The following is a 6,080-nucleotide window of genomic DNA, read 5'->3' on the forward strand; positions in this document are numbered from 1 at the left end:
GGATGCTATCTCCGCCACTTTGTGTCCGCTCGTCAGGATGACTGGGCTTCTCTTTTACCATGGGCGGAGTTTTCCTACAATTCCCTGGACTCCACTTCTGCTGGTTCTGCTCCCTTCTTTATTAATTACAGACTGCACCCACGGCCTCCTCTTCCGTTACCTGTGTCTGCAGATGTTCCTGCTGTGGAGGACTTGGTACAGGATCTAAAAGCCATCTGGGAACAAGTCCGTACCTCATTGCTCCAAACCTCTGCCAAGACCAAGCATCAAGCGGACAAGAAACGTCGGCCTTTTCCTGTCTTAGCTCCTGGTGACAGGGTCTGGTTATCCTCAAGGTACGTCCGACTGAAGATCCCTGGCTACAAATTGGGACCCCGGTTCTTGGGTCCATTTGAAATCCTCAGTCGCATCAACCCGGTAGCCTACAAATTGCGGCTGCCTCCTAGCATGCGCATACCCAACTCCTTCCATGTTTCCCTCCTCAAGCCAGTCATCTTAAACCGCTTCACCCAACAAGTTCCTCTCCCTCCGGCCCCACAAGCGGACTCTACTGATGTCTTCGAGGTGAAGGAGATCCTGGATACTAAGACAGTGAGAGGTAGGCGGTTGTTCCTGGTAGACTGGAAGGGATTTGGTCCTGAGGAGAGATCTTGGGAGCCAGAGGATAACATCTTGGACAAGAGCCTGCTCCAAAGTTTTCTCAGGCCCAAGAAGAGAGGGAGGCCGAAGGGGGGTACTGTCACGGGTGCTCCCGCGATCCCTGTCTCGTATCGCGGGCGCATCCGTGCACCCCCGTTTGCCCCCGCTGCAGGCCGGTCGCTGAACTCACCTCTCCCGGCTCCTGCTCTTCCCCGGACTGCCGTGCGCGCGCGTCCCCGCCTCCTAGGGCGCGCGCGCGGCTCCTGCCGAAAATTTAAAGGGCCAGCGCACCGCTAATTGGTGCACTGGCTGAACCTCACCTTTAAGAATCCTGCCTCTTCCTGTGTCCCCTGCCGGATCTTTGTGCCTCATAGCCTTAGAGAAAGCTTCCTAGCGATTCCTGCGTTCCTGTGTATTCCTGCGTTCCTGTGTGTTCCTGCGTTCCCGTGTATTCCTGTGTGTTCCTGCTCCTGTGTCCCGTGTTACCCGAGTTCCTCCGTGTTGCTGTGTTCCCGTTCCCACCTGCCTGGACCTCCTGTTGCTGACCCCGGACTTGGACCTGACTGTGCACCTCTGCCGCCTGCCCTGACCCTGTGCCTGGACCTGACTACGAGATTGTCATCCGCTAAGGTACCTCGACCTCGGCTGCCACCGTGGGCTAGTCACACCTGGGAACGACCTAGTGGTATCCTGCCGCAGCAAGTCCAACCCGCTTTGCGGCGGGCTCTGGTGAATACCAGGTGCCGCTAGGCTCCGGTTCCGGGTGTTGGCTAGTTACATCTCCCGCGGTGGTCCAGAGGATCCACTGATCCTAACAATGTGTCTACTGAAGGTACTACATGCATGAATTAATGTTTACACATATAAAGTTGTGTCACACTGTTAATCTCCAATGGCGACACAATAGGTATAGGGGTTTTGTGGGACAATATTAATTAAATAATTATAAGGTAACCACCTGTAAAAAAAGGTATGCCCCCATACAGAATTTTATAAATATAATACATACTATTTGCAATGTAAGTGCAAGATATAGAAAAATTAGTGATTTATGACTTATAAAGTAAATGCAACTAAAGTGACTTGTGCATAAAATAATTGTGCCTTATATATGTATAATACGTACAATAATTACACATTCATATATATATGTACACATTTAAAATTACATACACATAGATGAGAACACATATAAAAATAAAATATGTAAAAAAAATAACATATATATATGAGGATGCCATATGCATAAAATAAATACATCACCATTGGCATTAATGTACATAGGGACAAACATATATATGAACATTATATACCTAATATAAACAACTGGAATTAATTATTTATACAAATTATGCTAAATTATTACTAAAACCTTGAAATTAGCATAATGGTCAATGCATATAATAGATACGGCAAACTGTGTGAGACATAGATATTGGAAAAAGAATGGTGGGGGGCAGAGTGAGGGGGGGGGGTTGAAAAGTGAGGAGGTGATGGTGAAGGGAATGTGGAAACGTGTGGAGTTGATTTTAATATCAAAGTATTGAACACAGATATAGAATACATTGCAATACATAATAAATGTAAAAAAACTTTTCTAGAGAAAAAAAGAGAGAACATATAATACATGATGCATAGTGCATAAAAATGCACAAGGTGGACATATCGGCAGACGTAGAGGCTGAAGAGAAAATGTTAGTGTGAAAGACAAGGTTGAACATGTCGTAATTGAGTCAGTCGTAGTTGATCACAAACTTGTGTCGGAGGGTCATCCCAACTTCATAACTTATTGTCCATTGTAAGTCATGTTGAATCGAAAATAATGGGAAAGTTCACTGAAAATATAAGAATCCACAGACAAGGACAGTTAAAAACAAATAAATAAAAACAGGTGTTTTGAGATGCCAGTGTGTAAATGTATAGCACGAAACCAGCTCGGGTGGGTGAGTAATTGGAAAATGAAACAGATTGAATGGGGTACCTATTGGAGGAATGGAGCAAAACTAAGGGTTTCATTTAGACCTCTTGGTTTGAGGGTATTTAGGGTCCAAATCCACCGAGTTTCTCGTTGCGCTAATATTTTCTGGATCAGGCAACCTCTAATGCCTAGGTCTACTTTGTCAATCCCGCGTACCCTCAGGAGACTCGGCTCAGAGTTATGTTTCTCCTTAAAATGAAGTGCCACTGGTTTACCCTCAAAGTCCGTATCACTCTCCAATGTAGCTTTTATATCTCGCACATGTTCCCTAATGCGTACTTTCATGGTGCGACTTGTCAAACCAATGTAAATCAGATTACACGGACATGTGGCACAGTATATTACAGCTTTGGTTTTGCATGAGATACTATGTAAGATGTTGTATACCTTGCTTCCTGAGGAATCAGTAAATGTATTTGCAGTTGCCACAGGGTTTACATCCACCTGATGGTCGATCTGCCCCAAAGATGGTACCAGATTTACCTGATGTATAGTGGCTTCGGACAAGAATGTCTCGTAGGTTTTGTGCTCCTCGAGCTGTTACTGAGGGGTAAGGTGTGACATATTTGCCTACTATTGGGTCCCCTAATAGAATTGGCCAATATCGTGCCAGTATGTGGCATATTTCATGCCATTGGGAGTTGTAATTTGTAACAAATCTTATCAGGTCCGGAGCCTTTTTCTTTTCTTTTGGTATTAGGAGCGTTTGACTGATGTTCTCTTTGCGCGCCAATATGCCTGTTTCAATGATCTTTTACTGTATCCCCGCTGTAAAAATCTGTTTTTCAAGTCTGTTGCTCGTGCTTCAAACTCTTCTTCTGTAGAACATATTCTCCTTATCTGGAGAAATTGGCCTGTAGGTATGGCTCTGATGGTTTGGGAAGGATGAGATGATGTGGCGTGTAGTAATGAGTTGACAGAAGTTTCCTTTCTGAAAACATTTGTCTGTAGGAATCCATTGGTGTCTTTCCTAATGGACACGTCCAAAAATGAAACACAAGACTTGCATGTAGTACCTTCAGTAGACATTTTTTTCGGGGGCGCCTCCGCACATGCTCCCTGCAGACACCCGCTAGGCTTTCAGTCTATAGTTTGATGCACGTCCCACGCTCTCGCGATACTGAGTCACGCGATCACGTGCATTTTTTCTTAAATGTTTATTGGTTCATCCCCTCTTTATATACTGACCCCAGTTCAGGAAGACCCCACCACCAAACGAAGGCTCATCCCAAGCTGAAACGTACTTCGGGGACGCGGCCCTTCCTGGACAGTGGAATTCTAACATCATAACGATCTGGTAAGAACGTACACCCTCCCCTTAAATCACTACAGATTATACTACACATATGGTCTAATAATAGGCACCTTGCTTGCATTTGGCTAGTTTCTTACCAATGTCTCTCTGTTATTTATGTGTTACTCCATCCTGTCCAGATCGGTCTGCCTCTTCTTTCTTTTTGTGTCCCACCACTCATGATTTTATTGCATTTTATTGTTAAAGTGTATAGTGTTACCAATAAAGACTTCTTGTTTCATATGCACCTTTTTAGTCGGTCCTCTTTTCTCCCCTCTGCTGGAGGGGTACATTTGTTTTCAGTAGAGATTATATATAGATGTGCTTAAGAAATCAGTAGATAAAGCGAATCTTGACAAAAAAAATCCCCTTTTATTGTGGCATCTAATACACAAACTTTTCAGAAAAAACATTTCCTGTTTGAGTTTTTCACTTAAAGTTCAGACAATAACTCAGCATTTTTGCAACTAAGCTTCTGTGATCTGAGACTAATCCGTATGCAAATCCGCTCTATTGTTATCATAAAACATTTTTTTTAAAGTTTTTTCCCATCTTATAGGTTTCTACCACAGACAAATAATACTGTATATAAAATATCTAAAATGTTTATCTAAAAGATGCAAATATATATCTCAAGAATTGGAGTTCCTCAACCTACTCTCGTGCTGCCTGGGGAATATGAATGGTGGATGCATCAGACATAACTAATGGGTTTGCCCTAAATTTCTAATTTAGGAATAAACCTTTGATTCCAAAACTCATTTTGCAACAACTTTTATGAAAATTTAGGGATAGCAAAAAGAGGATTCCTGTTTAGGATTCTGTCCTCTATCAGCTGGAGCAGAGAGAAGCTACAACTGAATGTGCATCTTTGTAAATGTACAAGTAGTGTCGGACAAGCATTACAGGAATAGCCAAATGTAGACAAGACTGTGCCCTATTGCACAAAGCAAGTCCATAAATATATAGTCGGGGGAATCTGTTGTGAAAGAGCATGACTGGCTCTACAAAGTCTTAAGGTCATCTTCATCCAACACCATGTGGATCTAGCACAGTGATTACGAGCCAGTAATTTTCATCGAGCATCAGCACCTGACCTCATGTGTGTTCTTCCGGATGAATAGGTAACAATTTCAATAAAGACCCTCCAAAATCCTGCAGAAAAGCTTCTTGGTGACAGATATGAATGATGACCTACAGAGGCGAAGAGTGTTCACCACCCCACACATTGGGGCACATTTACTAAGGGTCCGAATGCGGCACTTTCGTGGGGTTTCCCGAATATTTCCATATTGCGCCAAATTGCCCCGGGATTTTGGCACACGCGAACGGATTTTGGCGTATCGGCACCGGCTTGGCCGTGGCCGTCGGACAACCTGACAGATTTGGACAAACCACGGAATTTAAAAAAGGTTTTGTGTTGCAAGATCAAGCACTTACATGCACCTAGAAGAAGCAGGTGAACTCCAGCAGACCTCGGCGCAGCAGCAACACATGCAGGAACTCAGACGAATGATCTTAGTGAATCGCACTGGACCCAAATCCTCGGCGGACAACGCACCTGCGGGATCGCGACAGGACCGGGTAAGTAAATCTGCCCCATTGTTGTTTTGGTTTATAGTCTTTCAGATGATATAACTGTAGGGTAATCAGTTCTTTTCAGCTCTGGAAAGTATGAATATTATAGCCCCTCTAAGTCTGGAAGTCACTTCTTACATATAGTAATAGAATCAGCTTCTTAGGGAATGTAGGATGTGTCCTTTCTGTCTGCTATCGGTCTGCATTTCAAGAGCATTTCAGGACCTTTGGTGGTCCTGATGTGGCTCTTGTGTAGATGTCTATTAAGAGCAGGAACATATGTTGAGAATTTCATGGGTGAAGGTCCTTCTCAGTATAAAATGTATTGGGTGTTTTGGGTGGCCATGGGCCCCCTAGAAGCCTTGGACCCTGGGCTACCGCCCAAACTGCCTATATTATAATCCACTACTGGAGACAATAGGGAGAGGTCACCAGCCAAGCACTCCTTACCCATTTATTTATGCAAGAGCCCTTCCAGGACCTTTGATAGTCCTCCAAAGATTCTCAAAATTTCAACACTATAAGCTAACATTGTGATGTATTTGGCGCTGGCAAGCTGATCCAACAGCACATCTCTCCAGGGCATTAGGT

The sequence above is a fragment of the Engystomops pustulosus genome, chromosome 6 (genome assembly GCF_040894005.1).
Source record: "Engystomops pustulosus chromosome 6, aEngPut4.maternal, whole genome shotgun sequence".
Lineage (NCBI taxonomy): Eukaryota > Metazoa > Chordata > Amphibia > Anura > Leptodactylidae > Engystomops > Engystomops pustulosus.